At 38.1% G+C, this 21,656-nt stretch overlaps 1 pseudogene; it reads right to left on the bottom strand.

The window, feature by feature from the left end:
• Window positions 1-5,129: 5,129 nt before the first annotated feature.
• On the bottom strand, window positions 5,130-8,169 carry LOC148864549 (receptor-like protein EIX2; annotated as a pseudogene).
• Window positions 8,170-21,656: the final 13,487 nt, after the last annotated feature.

Genomic DNA, 21,656 nt, shown 5'->3' with positions numbered 1-21,656 from the left:
TACCTGACAAGAGATGACCTCTCCCACGGCTGCAAAGAACAGTACTGCACTCTCTACTCACATGGATCCTGGGAATTAAAACATTTTGAAACCATAATATATATGTATGTATGTATGTATGTATGTATGTATGTATGTATGTATGTATGTATGTATGCATATCTTTATATAAATATATTTTGCAAAACAAATTTCAACGGTTGAAATCGACCACTGGTAGTTTTGGTTTCCATCAAAGAGAGTGCATCCCCGATCATTCACTTTGTCCGACAAAGGGGCTGATCCTGTCACTATGATCATCCACTCAGATGAATTCTCGGACTGTCCCAACATACCCAGGTTTTGACCCTTCTAAGGATCTCACTGATTGGCATATCAAAGACAGTCCAATCAACACCTAGTGTAGTATCATAGTCGAGTATAGGGGTCAAGTGTAACATTCCAGTTTTGCCCATCTATTTCCAAGGTCCAGGGCAATACTAAAATTTTGGTCTGGTTTAGGGTTTCGAGAAAACCCACACTACGTGTACCTCAGGACTCACCTTGGCAACTAAGACAAGCCACTCCAACCAACTTGACGACACATCAGTGTCAGCCTTGACAAGATAAATCTCCCTAGATTTATCCAGCGGCTGTGAAAATTCTAAACTAACACAAGTCTCATATATGTTCAATTTAAGGGTATTACATAGAAATATACCATAATAACATGAATCAAATATGTACTTTATTCATTTAGAATAAATGTCATAATGTACATCATTCTGATTGGAGCTAAGGACATACATTATTTAACATGTTGAGCTGAATTCACTCAAATTAATACTTATATATAAACCTCTTTCTTTTGTACAGGTTTCACACAAACAAATGTTTCTCTGAGTCTCCAAAATGACATCAAATAATCCAAAAGACTAATACCTTATCAACGACGACGACCAAATGCATATGGACATTTAATTCTTTGCAACTTCCAATTGGTGGGTTCTAGTGCATCAGTCGTAGGGGCTTATCGCAATCGTTAATCACTTATCGATGCCAAACATATACTTAGTCACTTGGTCATTGATTACTGTTATGTTTCGCAGGTTGGTTTCCTCGTATGGTCGTGATTCAGGGCTCTCATCGTGGTCTCCACCATGTTGAACTGAACTGCATGTTCTTACATCCTCTATTCCCGACCTTAGACTTCACGGCAACGTTATTATAGTCAAAATCTCCAAAGGTATCAAACTTTACTGATGTATAGGCCAAGTCGCCAAGACCATGAGTGTTGAACAATATTGAACCGCTATTTGGGTTGGGCCAATAATACTACACAATGCCACACGGTTAGTTCAACGTGGTCAAGACGGCATTAAAACTTTTGGACAATCTTTCTATGCAATTTTCAAGCTAATGGGACATGACTGATGTTAGTTCCAGGCAAATCCATTGACGTTCTAACTCAAAACATGCGGATAAGAGAGAGAGACAAATGAATGGAAGGAAATGGGATGTGATTGAGCTTTGCTCTTCTTTGCAAAACATAATACAAAACTCTCCTTCCTTTTCCACGCGATTGGAGTGTAATGATCCGCCCCTCTAGTTTCTATGCAATTAAGTCGCCAAGCACTTAGAAGAGAAAGAAATTTGGAAACGAAATTAACTAGTCAAGTTATAATTGAAAGTGATAAGGGGCGATTTTGCCCTACAGTACCACGTTGCACCATTGAACTGTTGTATAACATCTCAGTGTCACATAGGCAGCAAAAAGCACCTCGGCTAGGGATAACTTTGGGTGGTGTACGCACCCAGTGGGATCTCACCACGGACCTCAGCAAGAGGGGCGACCTCCCCCCGAAAACTGACCGACCAGATCGGGATCGAGGTGGTGGCACAAATGATGTGGTGACTGATTTCTACTCGTACAATTAAGGTTTAAAATTTTGATACAGACCAATAAGTTGGTAGGGGTGTATCAACCTGTATCGAAGCTCGCCCACCCTTTTTTCTTTGAAACTGGTTTAGAAGGGTCAGTCTAAGGCTAATTTACCCCTTGAAGCATGTCACACTCGAATACGACTCCTGTAGGGGTGGTGTATTGTTAAGCCCCCGATATGATACTAAAATTTTGAACCTTGTATACAACTTGTCGCCTCCAAGTCCTCTAGGATCTTATCGTCTTACTAATGAGGATAATCTCCATGCTGCCCGCTTCGGAGATAACCAGCTAAGCCTTACCACTATCCGTGTGAACTACCTTCGAGTGTTGTGGGTCGGTAAGACATGTCCACTCAGAGATCTCGGATGTAATATGTGAAACCAACAATCGATTTACCTGCACCTATATATAGGCGCCCCCTTCAACTAGAGAAAGTATGCGTAATTTATCCCTCAGAACTCTGTTGCTCTCTCGCTTTCTAACTCTCTCAAAATGGTATCAACCTTTGTGCTGATCAAATTACAAACGTGTATATCTTCGTATGCAAGACATCCTGAGATTTTAATCCAAAACAGAACTGTATACGGGCTCCACTGGTAACAGATTTTCAATATGACTGGAGTATATTAATGTCACACACACACTAAAGACTTTCTCAAATTTGAATGAATTTTAGATGGAATAAATACATTAATTTATCCGGATAAATAACTTCCTAAAAAATAAATACGGTCTAAGATCGTTAAATTTGTGACCATCACAAGGAGGATATATATATTCATACCACTAAAAGAAATTCATTATGGATACCCTTTTTGCATTGACAATGAAATTAATGAAAGAAAATGGAGACAAATAGTTTAAATTCTATGATGAAGCTTCTTTCATAACCAATTAAGCCTAAAATTATATCTGATTTTGTTGGTGAACATAACATGGGAAGGGATCGATCATGTACATAGTGGAAGCATAAAAACTTGGATGAGGGCGATACACATGTTATGTAGAGTCCGGATTCAAATTTCTTGGATGAGGGCGAGACACATATGGAGTGTTGAATTCTATTACTGATCACCAAACAAACATTGGATCTTTCTATTGCAATTTCCAAGCTAGCTAAGTAACCAGCAGAGTATCAGTAGGAAATTAGGAGTGTTGACGTTCTAACACAAAGGGTTCGACTATGATATAGAAAAATATGATATCCAAAAAATAACTGATCAATAAATTAGAATCATAAACGTGGTAGCGAATCAGGTATTATTTATCAAAATTCAAGGGTGGATTTTGATTGGTTAAAACTCTTTCCATATCATATCTTTTCCATATCATAAAATTTCCTATCAAACAAACATCAACATGAAAAAGTGGGACAAGATAGAACCAATTTTTCCTGACGTTTCAACCCAAAATAGGACCGGATATAGGCCTCACTGGTTACAGATTTTGAATAAGAAATTAAGAATCGCATTAATTTAATTTGGTCTGGACCAATCTGACTGTGTATTAATTATCCATTGTGTCCCAACCATGGTTTTAAAAATGAATTGTAAACACCGGTTTCTAGTTAAGCGATTCAACCATCCAGGTCGAACGGTTTGACCTGTGACGTTATAAATAAATTAAAAATAAAAAATATATTTATAAATAATAAAAAATAGCATAAAATTAAATAAAAACAGAAAAATACAGAAAATAAAACTATCTAAATAAAAAATAATACAGTACAAAACACATAGAAAATATAAAAACAAAATACAGAAAAAACACAAAAAAAAAATTCAAAAAATACAGAAAAAATAGCTTGAAATAAACTCTTAATATCTACAAATAAACCCTTAAATCTTTATCTAAAAATCAGTGCTCACTACCAAGGGAATGTAAAGTCAGATAATCTTCAATTTTTCTTTTGTGATAAATCCTTCAAAAATAGCTTGAAACATTTAAGAGAGAATATTGATAATACCTAACAATGTTGTAAATGCAACATACTGCAACTTTTGTAGGAGTGGTATTTCATTTGCAATGTCATGATGAATAAGGGGGAAAAATGACAGCCGGTTTTTCACCTCTATAACAATTCCAGCTGTGAAACAAAATAAAAAACTGTGGGTTAGAAAGAGTGCCGGTAATGATGGTGCGACAATGGGCTTGCCGCTGGTCGCAAGCAAGTTGCCACTGCAAGTGCTGCTCCAATTTGTAGAATCACCAATGGTGGTGTTACTATCATTACAAACTCCCCGCCCACCGCTGTAAACTCGTATGCCGCAATTCTTACTGTTGGAGCCTGGAACTCTGGAAGTGCTGCAAAATACGCTAGCCACGGCTGCAAACTTGCCATTGCCGGTAGCCATTAATTGTCATTGGTCAGTGTGTGTCGCCATCAAATGCCGGAGGTGCTGCCCACCAATAGGTGATCGATTGAGTGTGAGGGTTGAGAGGAGAGAAGGGTTAGAACGAAAATAAGGTTATAACCCTAAAGGGCCTTAAACATTCGATTTTGATTTGGGGATATTCAAGTCATTTTATTTTTTGTTTTTTTTTATTTAAAACGGTAAAAATAAAAAAGATAACCCGCGAACCGCTGCCCAGGTCGAATGGTTTAGCAGTTCGACTGCCCGGGTCAGTGATTTTCTAACTTTTTTAACACTTTTTAGAAATTTCCGGTTTCTTGTATAATTGGACCCGGAGGGCTGACCGGTTACCAGTTTTTCCGATCCAGCCGTCCAATCCGGTCCGGTTTTGAAAACAATGGTCCCAACACCTGCGTTTGAAAAGAATCAGTTGTTATTTTTCTCCCAACATGTGACTTGCATGAGCCTATGTTCCTGCCGCATTGGTGTAGAGTTGAGTTAAATTCAAATCCTTTGATTGGATGGCAAATGCATTCAAACCACTTTTTCAAATGACATGGTCCATGAAATACTGAAATCAAAGCCTTTGATGCATTAATGTAGGTCCATGATTCACGATTTTAGTCCTACACTAAAACCGTGTCAGCAAAGTTGTTGAATTATTCAAATGCATCGGAATTATAAAGTCTAGACCATTATTTATTGCAGGATCATATACTAAAACACCCCCTCTAGAACAATGGTTTACTAATTTCCTTATCTATTTGCTCATAGTACACAATGTAACAACAAATGCTTACATTTAGGACATACAATATTAAAACAGTACACTTAATTATATATTGCCAGCACCGATCATGAAATAACTCCTTGTGTAAAACATTAGGCTCTTCCAAATATTAATTTTCTTTTCAGGCGAATGACACTCAATGCAATTACTAGGAAAACCCAATCTTTCATATCATCCAAGAGATTGAAATAGGCGTGCCTCCGTGTCTTCTTCAAAAGTAGAGTGCCACAAACTCCCCAAAAACCGACCACAAATCCTTGGAGAATGCTTATGTAAAACCATTGCATCTCAGAATCAGAAGAATTATTGTCTCCATTAGCATCATTAACAAAGGACGTTGGACCCTCAGAAGATTTGTCATCATCCTCACACTTTCTTGAAAGTGGTAACCCACAAATATTGGGATTATCGGGATAAATGGAAGAACCGTTGAGTGTTTGGAGCTGGTTGCCCGATGGGATCCTCCCTGATAGGTTATTATAAGAAAGGTCCAAATGATTCAGGGAAGATATGGAAGATAAGCTCTGAGGAATCTGGCCAGAAAGTTGGTTTCTTGAGAGATCAAGAGTTTCTAACCATTTCAAGTTACCAATCTCATCTGGGATATTTCCTGTGAGTTGGTTCATTGATGAATTCAACGTTCCCAATCCTGAGAGGTTTGTGATACCATCAGGAATCTTCCCTGATAGATTATTGCTGGAAAGATCTATGCTCCTTACGTAACGAAGAATTCCGCCACCATCAATATATTCATCTTCTCTTCCCTTTGCTATTATCATCATGTGTTAGTCATACTCCATGTTGATTTTCTTAGTCTTAGGAGAGCTTAAACCAATGAAAGCACTCAAATTGCCAAAACACATAGGAATGTGACCTGACAGATTATTATGAGCAAGGTCTAAGAAATGAAGATAAGAGAAATGACATAGTTGTTTTGGAATATCTCCCAAGAATGAATTTGACCGTAGGCGTAGAAACATCAAGGGAGCACTGATTTCTCCAATCAATGTCAGCAAGTTTCCAGATAATTTGTTCTCGCCAAGATCAAGGCTGATTAGGGATGTACAATTCTTCAAGGATGGTAGCTCCCTAATAAAGCTATTGTTACTCAATATCAACCTTTCAAGTGAAGCCAAAGAACTGAATGAACTAGGAATAGTACCCGTTAGTCTATTGTTGGCTAAGTCTACAACCAATAGTTCTTCTAAATCCTTCCAATCCCAAGGGAGTTCACCAGATAAATGGTTTTTTGAAAGAATAAGAAAATTTAGGGGTTTTGTTTTAGTTATGGATGGGGGAATGCTGCCACTTAAATTGTTCCACGAAAGATCTAAGATTGTCAAGCACGATGATATGTGACCAATATTGGGTGGTATAGGACCAGAGAACAAGTTATTTCGAAGAGCTAGTGTGGCTAATGGTGTAGGCCTAAATCGCCAAAGTGGGAGTGGACCCTCTAAGCGATTGAAGCTTAAAACCACGCCAACTCCCAGATCAATGCTTAAGGAGTTTGGCACCTTTCCAGTTAATTTGTTATAGGAGAGATCCAAAAGTGCTACAGACTTTGACAATAATTCCCAAAACCAAGTGGGTATCTCGTCAGAAATGCCAACATTTGTTAAGGATATGGAGAAAAGCTGGTTTTGAGAATGGAGCCATGAAGGAAAACGAGGGCCCAGTTGTAAGTCAGACATAAGGAAATACTCTAGACTGAAAGGAGGAACCCAATCATGTGTTACATTAAAAACCAGAGATTTTCCTGATGAAGAGGATATGTATAATATCTCTAACCTTGTGAGGTTTGTAAAATGATGTTTTGAAAGAACACCTTCCCAAGAATTGTCTGAGAGACGCAAGTAAACCAGATGTGAGAGCTGCCCAACATTTACTGGAATGGCCCCATTCATTTGATTATATGAAAGGTCTAGCTTCTGCAAACATGACAAATTTCCGATGGATGAAGGCAGAGAACCAATTAATTGATTTTCAGAAAGGTCTAGGTTCTCCAAAGAGGACAAATTTCCAATGGATGCAGGCAAAGATCCACTAAACTGATTAGAGCTTAAATCTAACATCTTTATCCTTTTGCATCTCACTAGGATGTTCACAAGTTTGTCGACCTCACACCAATTCTGTTACCTGCCAAAACTAAACTTTGCAATTGGCAAAAAGTTTCCTGGGCTCTTGGTGGCATATTGTCAATGTTAAGATTGATAGACAAATTAGGGTCACTGGGAAGATTGTGGCCAAAATCAAGATAACAAGGCTACTGGCATTAAGAAACCATAATTGAGATATTGAGAGAGTTACCGGAGAGATCAAGGTCCAAAAGTGAAGGTTGACAGATGGAGGAGAGAGAGCAGTGCTGTGAAGTTGACAGTCACCCAACTTTAACTCTTTAAGAGAACCAAGCTTATTAATTGATTGTAGCCAATTTGTTCCTAGTTTGCTCATATCCACAGATCCCATGTTAAGGTACTCCAAAGAAGACATACCCAAGAGCCGACCAATGCTGTTGACCTTCAATTTGTATAGAGGAAATACCTATGTTGAAAGATCTAGATGACGCAAGTTGGAAAGGTTTCCAAGATGAGGAGAAACTGTTCCACTAAACCCAGCACCAGAGAGGTTGAGATATCTCAACTTCTTGAATGATCCAATGAAATTAGGGATAGAGATCCCTCCAAAATCGTTACAACTCAAATCTAAGTAATTCAAATCTTCCAAACTGAGCAAAGGATTTAATGGCTCACCGACTAAGGATGACAACCCGAATTCCCATCTTGGCAAGGGTCGCCGAGGTCAAGCTGGATAACACGACCGGTCCTATTGTTGCAACGGATGCCTCTCCAGCTACAGCAGTCATTACCTACCCAAGAAGAGAGCTGGCCACAACGATCTACCAGGTTTTCCTTGAAGTCGAGGAGTGTTGTTCTCTCCATCTCCATACAACCCACGTTATGATCATTGTTGCTGGAACAAGGCTTTATGGTTTCGAGGAGCGGGAACCCAGATAACATTATGAAAAGTAGAAAAACAAGTTGAAATTGAAGGGTGCAAACCCCAGGACAAACACTACTATTACTACGGCCCATGGTTATTATTTCCACACACAATCCCTCACAACCAGTGGCTAGTGGAAGTAGTGGATATATTTCTTAAGCTCAAATCACCCAAATTCATACATATTTATATACATTGAAAAAGTTTTTCCAAGTCTCCAAGCCACGTTAAACTTCAGGTCAACGTTTAAAACATGTTTCCAGTTGCCGGAGTTGCTCCAGTGCTGTCTCACGTTGTAGCTAATCCACTTCTACTATCCTCAGAAAATGTTTAAAACATGGGCTATGTATGTTACTTAGAGTCCAGCCAAATTCAAACTTCTTTGACCAGGAGACACGTAGGGATGCCATCATAGTCAAGTTTCCAAGACTCAAGACTCCATCAAACTCCAAGTGATGTAAGCCAAATTGTGTTGAATAATATTGTGTATATATCTCTATGCTATTATTAAAAATGTGAAAAAGTGTGAATGAGGATATGGAAATTTTGGTTGACTAAATTATCCCAATTTTTGAATTTGGTCATTCTCTAATTTTAAGGATGAAAATGTAATTTGAAAAACCACTTTCTTCCTCAATGAAATCCCTCTCATTAAATCTTCTATTTAAAGTATTAATTCTCACTAGCATTTATTGAATCCTATTCTTCACTAGAATATCCCTATTTTTTTAATTTGGTCCCTCTCTAATTGTGAGGGTAGAAAATGTAATTAGAACTACTACGTTTTCTCCTCAGTCAATTAGACTTTGGGTATTAATTTTCATTATTTTATTGAATCCTATATTTAAGTCATTTTCACAAAACAAATAAGTTCTACTTGTTAGGCCATGTTTGATGATTAAGTACTTGTTAAAAGAAGTACTTGTTTGGTAACCCACTTTAGGCTGTTTGGTTATCCATTTTTTCAAATCACTTATTATGTTTTTAAGTACTTATTGGGGTGGGAATGTTTGGTAAACTACTTTCCCCATAAGTGCTTATATTTATTCAAATGACAATTTTAGCCTTCACTTCTCTCATGCATATATACAATACTTTTCAATAATAATAATAATAATAATAAGACGATGAGCAGGGGGAAGGTTGTTGCCACTACAACTCCCTTATTCTCCCTTCGAGCGATAAAGAGCATCGACAACCTCTCCTTAGTCTTTCTCTCCCTCTCCCTCCCTCTCTCTCTCTCTCTCTCTCTCTCTCCTTTTCTTCTTCTTCTCCTTTGTTTCTGTTCTTCTATAACCATGAACAAGACATTGTTCATCTTCCTCTCCAAAAGAGAACCAGCGGCGACTGAACGACTCTCTTTTGATTCTTCGACACCCAAACGACGGCGACGACTAGATCAAGCTCTGTTTTAGAAATCTAAGATCAAGCTACGAGCTCTATTCCAGAGATCTGAAATCGAGCTGCGAGCTCTGTTTCAAAGATCTAACTTCAAAGCATAGAGGAAAGAGGCCAAACGGCAGGTCCACCGGCCACGGTTCCTCACCACCGATCGTCGCTGATGGACCTGGGGTTTGAGGATTGAATGGGTGGAGAAGGGGGAGTGGGGGTATTTTAGTCATTATACAAATTTGTCAGGGCTGGTTCGTCCTAATATTTTGGACAAGTACTTCTTCAAGAAGTACTTAAAAAAATAGCCAACTTGAAGCCACTTTTTCAAAGAAGTACTTTAACTTCTTTAAAAAAAAATATTTTTTCTCCACTTTTTTACCAAACACCCATAAGTACTTAAAAACCACTTAATGTATGGTCCCATATCTTAAAAGAAGTACTTATTAAAAGTTTCTCAAACAGGGCCTTGGATCTACATCCAATACTTTTAATAATATAAAATACATGTTTTTTTTAAATTTACCCAAAAAATGAAACCTTTTTCCATCATGGTGGCAAGTAATTAATTAAGCAATTCAACCATCTAGGTCAAATGGGCTAATTCATGATGTCATAATTAAATAAAAAATTTTAAATATAAATAAAAAAATATTAAAAATTGGGCACATCTCTAATGCTATATATATAGTGACTTAGTATTTGAAGTTTAAAGCTCTATGTCTTAGTAACTAGACTGTACGTATTAGTAAAAAGGTTAATTACTTATATATAGTACGTATATATATACATTGAACATTTAAAAACAACTTACATATACCTTGTTGACCTTTCCAAGGTTAAGTCTAACAGATAAAATGTAAAAGACAAAAATATCATTAACTTGTTCATTACACTTTCAAAATATGCCACTTTCTTTCTTTTTTCTCTTGCTCTTCCTCCTCCACTGGATTTGACATAGGAGAGGACACTTGGTTAAAGCAAAGGTTCTCCCAGAGCGAATCATTGTAAAGCACCAAAGGCAGCAAGCACAAGCAGCAACTCCCAAAGAGTGCTTCCTACAACAACAGCCATACACCTCATTTAACAGATTGTTAACAAGGTTTTTACAGTCACTCTTAATGATTATATTCTTTAAACATAGTTTTTTTTTCCAAAAATTAAGCCCTCCAAAACTGCAAAGGCTTCAGTCTAAGCTGTAGAACACACTAAAACAAGACTAAACTTGGTAGCTAACAAAGCACCATTTGAGTCACGAACCACCACTCCTAGAGCCACAAAGCTATCATTAACAAAAAGACCCATCAACATTAATTTTACCTAGTTAGTTTACTTGCGGAGGGGACCAAAAATAATGGGCTCCATCTGAATTGTTAGAATGGAGCTGTATTGGTAATGATGTAAGATCCATCTTCTAAAGTTCCACACTATCTATCTTGCAACCCTATCAATGACCAAATCTGGATTAGGATTAGTATCATTAAAAACTATGTCATTTCAATGAAGCCAAATATTCCAAATCCTCAAGGCTCGATAGGCCTTCAATTCATCCTTCCTTTCCTTGAAGGAATTATAGGTTTTAAAACAAGATTTCAGCCAATCTCTAAAAATAAGGAAGTGAACAACTTGTTGTCTCATTAGCTTCCAAACCAATAGCGGCTTGCTACTTCACACAAGCATAAGGCATGAAGGACTGATTCAACATTCTGGTAAGAGACTAGACATTGAAGATTATTTGTAATTTTCCTTTTAAAGAGGTTTTCCTTGACTGCCATAGCATATATCAGAGGAAACTCCTAATTTTTGGAGGGACTGGAATGGACCATATATCAAACCATAGCTTCATATCATCAGTCCTACTGGATGGGGTGGAATCTGCTAAGTGTTTTGCCACGAAATATGAAAATATGACACAGAAAATTCCTTTTTTTATTAAAGTCCAAATAAGCTTACCATCCCATTTGAAAATAGGAATCTTTTGAGATAAAAATTTCTTAGCAATGGGGGAATGAAAAGAGAATTGACTAGTGGAGAGTTCCATTCTTTATAGTTTGGAAGAAAGAGTTCTTCAACCTTTGAGATTCCTTGGCTTTCAAGTCTAGGACCCATGATTTTGAAACCTGGCACTTCTGGGAGCTAGGGGTCATCACAAATTTCAATGTTTTTTTTCCTGAACCCACCAGCTAGCACACTCCATCTCTAAAGACTTCCTTTCTAAATGAAGGGTTATGATCCATCATATGGAAGGTCAGACCATGCTAGATGGTTGGAAAATTTTTCAAAAATTTCCTAATCCTTCTAGGAATTGAATTCCCTATGTTTCGAAAAATTGTATTTTTTAGGATTGATCTTTCACTGAACCGGACCAGATTTGAAACCAAACAAAGAGGGAGACATATACCTGATACGGATACCACAAATGCAGATCCCAAGGTGGAAGTTCGCTCCCAAATCAGTTCTCAAACCAGCCTCCACTAAGCATGGCGTAGTGTACTCCTAAAGTCAGGTCAACAACGCAGTTTTCAACAAAACTACAATCCAACTGCTTGGATTGAACTGGGGAGGTGAGCACAAAATTCCTTTGAATTTTTTTCTTGCAAAAATTAGAGGAAAACTGATCTCTATCAGTCCCAAATAAGTTGTAGTTGAACTAGGGTTTCTTGGAAGACAAAAGAAGAAGAGAGAGAGAGAGAGAACTGAATTGAGAGGTGTTCTTGATCAGTTCACCATATTGTTCTTTTATCTCTTTATGAAGCACTTCTCATAATCTAATTAGGAGATTATTTAAAAACTTGGATTTGGATTCTATTTAAAGATAAGCCTTATCCTCTTAAGAGGATAGGTGCTTTATACCCATTTCCAAACCCATATTGGCTCACATGACAACTTAATTAATCATATTAATTATGGGCTTTAGGCCCATCATCTATAAAGCTCATAACCCAATGGTGTTGCATGGACAACTTAGGCCTGATTTGTATAACCTCGCATAAATCCACATTGGTTCGGCCTAGCCTCTGTGAAAAGGCCTAGCCAAATTCACTACTAAACGCAATGAACCCTTGAGAACAACACCATGGCATTTAATGTTGCCTTAATCATTATTTCCTTGCCTATATGATTGAGAAGTTTGCTTGTCCAACTTGCAATCTTCCTTTCCACTTTATTGATTAAAAAGTAAAACATCTTCATCTTCGATCTAGAAAAGTGAGATGGAAGGCCTAGGTAAAGTAAAGGTTTTTTAACTCTCTTGAAGTTTACACTTCTAGCAATGACTTTTTGAATTCTTGGGTGAACATTAGAGCCAAATGAAACTTTAGATTTACTTGGGTTCACCTTTTGTCTTGAGGCACTTTCATATGCATAGATAGCTTCCAAGACCTTTTAACCTCCCCCTAGATCAACTTTTATGAAAATTAAGTTGTCATCTACAAAAAAAAAAAACAAATGAGAGATGGTTGGACACTTATGATTCATTTTCGCCCCCGAAATCATCCTTTGATCCACAATCCTAATAAGTAATCTAGAGAAGACATCTAAACACATGAAAAAAAAGTAGGGGGAGATTGGGTCACCTTGTCTTAATCCTCTACTTGGCTTAAATTTTCTACCTAGGTATCTATTTATCAAGATTTGATAAGAAAATGATGTTATACATTTCATAATCCACTTAATCTATTTCTGCCCAAAGCCTATCTTTCCCATAACAGCTTCCATAAAAACCCACTCTACACGATCATAGGCTTTGCTCATATTGAATTTAAGGGCCATACAACCTTTCTTTGCTCTTTTATTTTCATATAATAAAAGATCTTATGAGCAACAAAGATATTCTCGTTTATAAACCTGCACTATAGAAATGCACTTTGGTTTTAAGAGATAATTATAGCCAACTTAGATTTCAGTCTGTTTTCTAGAACCTTGGTAATGATTTTAGATTGTGTTAGAAAGACTGTTTGGCCTAAATTGGCTAGGATCTTCTAGATGCCCAAATTTTGGTATCAAGGAGATGAAGGCGAGATTCAAGTCTTCATACTGTTTACCCTCGTTAAAAAATTGTTTAATTGTTGTAAACAGTTCATCTTTCACTATGTTCCAATACTTTTGGAAAAAATATGTTTGGGAAACCATCATGTCTTGGGGATTTTCAAGGGTGCATTTAGAATAGAGCTTCACTGATTTCCTCTTTTGTTACTTCCCTATCCAACTTTCTCACATTTGAATCCATAAGACAGACTAAAACATTCAAGAGCCTCTTCTTCTAACTTCTAACTTTTGATTTCATCCATCTGAACTTCTTTTGCAAATAAATTTTGAAAAGTACTCCCCAACTGTTTTTGCCACACATCTTTTATTATATTTTCACAGTCTACATGGGTGCCCCACATCTCTTTGAATCTAAATAGTCTTCTTTTGTTTCCTGCCAAAGGGTTTGTGTCCACCAGTTTTCTCCTCTCTTTATAGAATGAAATTTAGATCTCTAGCCCTTTTCTTTTTGTCTGGCTCTCCATAATAGGAGTAAAACCATACTTTGTAATTTCAATCTTAAAATTTTGTATGGATAAAATTCTTATTTACTACCACAATATCCACTTTAACCTCTAAATTCCAAAATAGAGCCAAGCCACCAACTAGTCCAACTGGATCAACACCATAGCAACTCTAGTCCCATAGACCTCTAAACTTCTTTTTGTTGTTAATTAGGCTACATTTCGTTTCCTGACAATTCCAGCAGGCTATCTTCATTTCCCTATCGATGGTTGTTATGGAACGACCACCTTAACCCACTTATTTTTCACCCATGAGAAATGGGGAGAGCTCTTTTTAAAGCAAGATTTTTAATTTTCAAACAATCATTTTCTTTTTGCGACTATTTAATTCCTCCCTTTCTCCACCCCCAATTAAGATTCCACTTAGGAAAATGTTTAAACACCTGCAATGTTGATGTATTTATGCATCTAAACACATGATTTGTTGTCTAGCAGATCATACAAAAAATTTTGGAGAGGCTAAGAAGTCTTCTATGGATTTGAGTTCTCAGGTTCAAGCTTTTTTTTAATAAAGACTCTTGCCTCACACATTTTCCTCCTCTTCAGAGGATGAGTTGCAAGGATCAGAAACACTCCGCTGGGGGTTAAAGAGCATTGGCATCATATTTACTTGAGAGCAACTAGGTAATTCAACAAAGGAACAAAGAAGAAAAGGTACCTCCTCGTTTGATTGTAACTTAGAGCAATCCAATGGTGACATCTCTACTTCCTAGACTCAAGCATAGCTTCCATTTTCAAAAATTGGGAATTTGGTTGCATGAAATTTTGGCCTTCTGAAAATTGGGACCAAGTTCGAACTCAGTTCCACAAATCTATATCTCAAGCTTGCCTCATTCAGCTCTGACATTGGTCTTTTAGTTTAAGAAGTTTCTCTGGCTTATCTTTTTTCACTCTCTCATGGGCCTTTTCAACCCTTTCCACTGTGGTACCTCCCTTTTCTATGACCTTATCATAACTAACTTGCTTATGAGGGTTCAAATAGCTTTTGTTGAATGAACAATTCCTCAATAACCACATCTGAGGATTTCCTTGTCTGGATAAAATTTGCTTCACTTGCTAAAGCTACCTGGCTGCCCTTTTCTGATTTTAGCAAGACTCAAGCCACACACCTGTTGATCTCTGACTTTGCTAATTGGGCCTATCCATGACAGCTCACCTCGTCAAAGTAGCTTCACCGGAGCAACCATGACATTGAAGTTCCGACCAACTAGATTATCCTTTTCCAGACATAGTCATAGCCCCTCCTCCATACTCAAGTGAAAATTACTACAGAAAAACATGGCGAGAGCTCTACTATGCAGTAGAATCGTGTTCTAGCCTATTCTCTGCATGAGTCCGTGCTTGAACCTTCAACTTCTACTTTGGGGTGCTCCTTCTGATTTGCAGGGTCTACCTTCTCTCTCTCTCTCTCTCTCTCTCTCTCTCTCTCTTTGTTTCCCTTCTTTACTATTGAAATACTTCTGCTCATCAAGTTCACTACTTACCCTTAACCACAATCTGAAGCTCGTAAGGATCCCATCGTCCTTCATTGTCTATGCAACTGATTGGTTTATCAGGTCCTCAACTAGGTCCGCCCTTTTCTTGTAACTGCAATTCCCTTCCCCATGTCCAACTCTTCCACAGGCATAATAGAAAAAAAATGGAAGCCTTTTGTATTGCACTTGGAACCATTTGTTTGAACCATCCCTTCTTGTTCCCACAACTGCCTTAACCAAGGGATTATTTACATTAATCTTCATCTTAACTCATAGGTATAAATCCCACTCTAAGGCATTTTTATCATGGATATCATCTTTGTCCAACGGGATCAAATCTCCCACTTGTTTTACATGGAACCCACCATTTGCTCTTGTCATTAGTTACATGGGAGATCCAAAATCCTTATATAAATATCTAGTTCTTGAAAGACTACTCTACTCGGTTTAAGATCTAGATTCCAATCCCTAAATAGTAGAGGATAGTCGTTGTATATCCATGGTTGGTTTCTCAAAATTCTTTCACTAACCCTCTCCCTTTTGAAGATAATGATCTCTATGCCCCCCTCACTCTCTTTGCATCCTAGTCTTTGATTTGTCTTTTCCACATCTTTTATCCTCTCAAGAACCCCAAATGCATTCAAGGGTTTATCAGATAAAACCTGTTGACTTTTGGTGTGGCTGAGCAATTCAACAGTCACAATTACTATTGACGTTTGGTGTGGCTGCTAGGATTCAACAGTCACAATTACTGTTGTCGCTTGGTGTAGCTGTTGGGATTCAACAGTCACAATTACTCCACCAAAACTGCTCCTCCATTTCGCCTGAATTTAGGGACCATGTTCCATATTTTTTTTATACAACAGGAGCTTCCAGGGAGTAGTCGTGTGTGTGGAGAGTGAGCATTAGAAAGCTGAATCTGTTTGGGGTTTGTCTTCTTCTTCACTGCTACCATTAAGGGTTCTTTCACACTAGATCAAAGCAGTCATCTATGCTATGGAGTGCTTCAAGGCTTTGTTAAAGGCATTTCGGCACTAGTAAGGTGGCCAGTTTGTAGTACTCTCATCAAGGACATGAATAAACAAGATTTCTTTCCTCTCCCGTGGATGTAAGTCTCTTTGACCAAACCACATAAATCTGGTGTCATCTTTATCTTTTTTCTTTTGCTCTTATTGTTTGCTTTATAATTCACATATTTCTCAATAATTTTCTTGTTTGCCAAACTAATTAATCGGTAATTTAGAGTTTAATTCTAACAAATTGATATCAGAGCATTGTTTTTTGGGATTATTTACCGATTAATTTTGTTACTAATGACAACAATGAAGTTTGACATTGAAAATTTTGATAGATATGTGAATTTTGGTCTATGGAAACTCAAGATGAGAGCGATTTTGATTTAGAACAGCTTGGAGAAGGCCTTGGCGGGGCGAAAGAAAAAGCCTGAATCCATGTCTGATGAAAAGGAGGAGATTGATATGAAAGCCATGTCGGCTATTTATTTGTGCTTATCGAACGAGGTTCTTCGTGAAGTTGCTAAAGAAACCTCTACGGCAGAGTTGTGACTCAAGTTGGAGTCACTCTATATGACAAAGAGCGTGACCAATCGGCTTCTGTTGAAAAGTAGACTTAAGGACCTTCGTCTTTGGGAAGGTAACTCAATTAAAACCCACCTTGATGAGTTTTTCTCGATTGTCATGGATATGAAAAATATTGATGTTGCGATTGATGATGAAGATCTGGCTATCAATCTTTTATGTTCTTTACTCGCATCATATAAGCATTTTGGAGAGACCTTATTGTATGGGTGTGGGGAGATTACAGTTGAAGATGTAAAGAATGCATTGTTACAAGGCGAATTGATTGATAATCAACTGACTAATAACCCAAGTAACTCCACAGCCAAGGGTCTCATTGTTCGTGGTAGGCCATCTGAAAGAAGTGGCAACAGTAAGTCAAGGGGTCGGTCTAAGTCAAAGCATCGTAATTTGACTTGTAACTACTGCAAAAAGAAAGGTCATGTTAAGGCTGAATGTTTCAAGTTACAAAATAAGTAGAAACATCAAGCAAGTGGTGACACAAAGAAAGATCCTCAAGCTTAAGCAAGTGTGGCAGATGAGTCAGAGAATGATCTTTTTCTAATAGCAGATGCAGTTGCAAGGAAGGGTTCAGAATGGATTATGGACTCAGGATGTTCTTACCACATGTGTCCCGATAAAAGTGCATTGTCCAAATATGAGAATTTTGATGGAGTTGTTTTGATGGGCAACAACGCAGCTTGCAAGGTTATCGGAAAGGGACTGTTCGGGTGCATGTGCATGATGGTATTGTGAGGACATTAAATGAAGTCCGTCAGATATTCAACTGAAGGTGGAGTTCTTAAGGTAACCAAAGGTGCTTTGGTAGTTATGATAGTTAACAAGGTTGGTAGCTTATATGTATTGTAGGGAAGTACTGTGATAGAATCTTCTGCTTTGGCCTTGTCATCCATGTCCGAGGAAGATCTTACAAAGATGTGGCATATGAGGCTCGGACATATGAGCGAGAAAGGGATGACTTTTTTTAGCAAGTGGGGCATACTTTGTGGGCATGTCACATGTACTCTTGAATTCTGTGAACATTGTTTGTTTGGTAAACACAAAAATGTTAGCCAAAGGGGTACATAGGACCAAAGGTACACTTGATTACATCCATTCAGATTTATGGGGCCCTTCTCGTGTTTCTTTGAAGGGTGGAACAAATTATCTTTTGACATTCATCGATGATTTCTCTAGAAAGGTATAGGTGTATTTTTTCAAAAATAAAAATGATGTGTTTGGAGTCTTCTTACAATGGCAAGCTATGATCGAAAAGCAGATAGGGAAGCAGATTAAAAGGTTGATGATTGATAATGGGCTCAAGTTTTGTGAGTTTGACTTTACAAATTATTGTTTGAAGGAAGGTATCGTTAGACACCACACCTGTGTTGGTCAAGCACAACAAAACGGTGTGGCAAAGCGGATGAACCACACACTCTTAGAGAGGGCTCGTTGCATGTTGTCCAATGCAAGTTTGGATAAGTCCTTTTGGGTTGAGGTAGTTTCTACGGCAGCTATTTGGTTAACCGATCCCTGCATTCAGCTCTCGAGGCTAAGACTCCATTTGAGATTTGGTCAGGTACTCCTGTTAACTATTCATCTTTGAGAGTTTTTTGTTGTCCTGTTTATACTCATGTTAACGATGGAAAGTTAGAACCTAGAACCAAGAAATGTATCTTTGTGGGCTATGGCTCCGGTGTAAAGTGTTACAAGTTGTATTGTCCTTCGAGCAAGAAAATTATTATTAGCTGTGATGTTATATTTGATGAATCACATATGTTATCTCCAAGGAAGGAGGGTTCTATTGCTGGTGATTCAGGTACATCACAAGATGCCCATATGCAGGTGGAGGTGGAGCCCAATCCATCTTCACAGCCTTCTCAGTCTATTTCAAATGAGCCGGTCACATCGAGTGATGTTCAGATTTGATGATTGTGTGTCTTATGCAATGACCGTCGCTTGTGAGGTAGATGACACTATCAATCCGACCACTTACAATGAAGCCATATCCAGTCCGGGAAGTGGTAAGTGGTTAGTTTCCATGGAAGAAGAGATTGCATCTCTTGAAAAGAATGGCACATGGGAGCTTGTATCGCCACCACCAAAGAAGAAAATTGTTAGGTGCAAGTGGGTCTACAAGACTAAGGAGGGGATCCCTGGTGTTGAGGATGCTCGACACAAAGCAAGGTTAGTGGCACAGGGTTTCAGTCAAGTTGCAGGACTATACCGAAGTCTTCTCCCTTGTTGTTAAACATTCTTCTATTCGTACTTTGCTTGCTTTGGTAGCTATGCATGATATGGAATTAGAGCAGTTAGATGTTAAAATTGCATTCTTGCATGGTGATTTGAAAGAGAAGATTTATATGAAACAGCCAGATGGTTTTATTGTGGAAGGAAAGGAAGACCACGTTTGCTTGTTGAAGAAGTCTTTGTATGGCCTTAAGCAGTCTCCAAGGCGGTGGTATAAGCGCTTTGACGCTTTCATGACTTCTAGTGGTTATTCCAGGAGTGCTTTTGACAGTTGTATTTATTTCAGGAAGCTCTCTGATGATTCCTTCATTTATCTGTTATTATATGTTGACGACATGCTCATTGCTTCTAAGAATAAATCTGAAATTGTGAAGTTGAAGTCTCTCTTGAACAATGAGTTTGAGATGAAGAATCTTGGTCCAGCAAAGAAAATTCTAGGTATGGAGATTATTCGTGATCGTGAGAATGGAAAATTGTTTCTCAATCAGCAGAACTATATTGAGAAAGTTCTTGATCATTTTGGCATGTCAGATGCCAAACCGGTCTCCACTCCTCTAGCAGCTCACTTCAAGTTGTCGGCGAAGCAGTCACCGAAGTCTAATGAGGAGAATGTATATATATGGCTCATGTGCCTTACTCTAGTGCTGTTGGTAGCATCATGTATGCTATAGTATGTTCGCGTCCAGATATTGCTCATGCAGTCAGTGTTGTGAGCCATTATATGTCCTGTCCGGGGAAGGCTCATTGGGAAGCAGTGAAGTGGATACTTAGGTATTTAAGAGGTACATCTAATTTCTGCCTTAAGTTTGGAAGATCCATAGAAAAGCTTGCCGGTTATTGTGATTCTGATTATGCTGGAGATCTTGATCGGAGGAGATCTCTCACTGGCTATTGTTTCACTTTGGGTAGTACCTCTGTTAGCTGGAAAGCTTCACTTCAGTCGACTGTTGATTTGTCTACGACTGAAGCTGAGTATATGGCAGTGGCTGATGCCGCCAAGGAAGCTTTATGGTTGCGAAATTTGGTTGGTGAACTCACAGGTAGTCAGGAGGCTACAGTGATCTATTGTGACAATCAGAGTGGCATACATCTGACTCATGACCAGATATTTCATGAGAGAACCAAGCACATTGATGTGCGTTATCACTTTGTCCATGATATTGTTGAGGATGGTCATATTTTGGTCAACAAAATAGCTTCTGCTAAGAATCCTGCAGATATGTTGATGAAGCCATTACCATCATCCAAGTTCGATGCTTGCATCGACTTGGTGGGTCTTGTCTCATTTGATGCTTGATGCCCTTGGGGCATTTGGAGAGGGAGATTTGCTGTTTGCTTTCTCGCCAAGGTGGAGATTGTTGACGTTTGGTGTGGCTGAGCAATTCAACAGTCACAATTACTGTTGATGTTTGGTGTGGCTGTTGGGATTCAACAGTCACAATTACTCCACTAAAACTGCTCCTCCATTTCGCTTGAAGTTTAGGGACCATGTTCCCTATTTTTTTTATAAAAGGGGAGCTTCCAGGAGTAGTCGTGTGTGTGGAGAGTGAGCATTAGAAAGCTGAAGAGATTGGGAGAACTCCATCACCATCTTCCGATGATATCTGCTCCTACTATGTTTGGGATTTGTCTTCTTCTTCACTACTACCATTAAGGGTTCTTTCACACCAGATCAAAGCAGTCATCTATGCTATGGAGTGCTTCAAGGCTTTGTTAAAGGCATTTCGACACTAGTAATGTGGCTAGTTTGTAGTACTCTCATCAAGGACATGAATAAACAAGTTTTCTTTCCTCTCCTGTGGATGTAGGTCTCTTTGACTGAACCGCGTAAATCTAGTGTCATCTTTACCTTTTTTCTTTTGGTCTTATTATTTGCTTTATAATTCACATATTTCTCAATTATTTTCTTGTTTGTCATACTAATTAATCAGTAATTCAGAGTTTAATCCTAACAAAACCTTTGCGAGCAGACAAGCGACATTTCTCTTCTATACTCAATGGTGCCTCTAGATTATCCATGTTTGGCAGCTACTCCAGATGTCTTCTAATGGGGAATAGGGGGATTATGAGCGAAATGAGTGTCGTCCCTCACAGACAGACCAGACTCTCACAAGCAGAACGAGCTCTCATGAGCAGACACCAATGGGAGAATGACGATGATTTTTAAAGTTGGAGGTATATATAAGTAGTTTCTCAAATGTAAAAGGTATATATAAGTAGTTTCTTAAATGTATAAGGTATATATAAGTAGTTTCTCAAATGTATAAGGTATATATAAGTAATTAACCTTAATAAAATTGTTGATATACTGCTTTTTTTTTTTCTTTATGCCCAGCTCTTTGTC

Source organism: Nelumbo lutea, chromosome 3 (assembly GCF_056320005.1).
Source record: "Nelumbo lutea isolate HS-2025 chromosome 3, American lotus-T2T, whole genome shotgun sequence".
Lineage (NCBI taxonomy): Eukaryota > Viridiplantae > Streptophyta > Magnoliopsida > Proteales > Nelumbonaceae > Nelumbo > Nelumbo lutea.
This window is presented reverse-complemented; position numbering and strand designations above follow the sequence as displayed.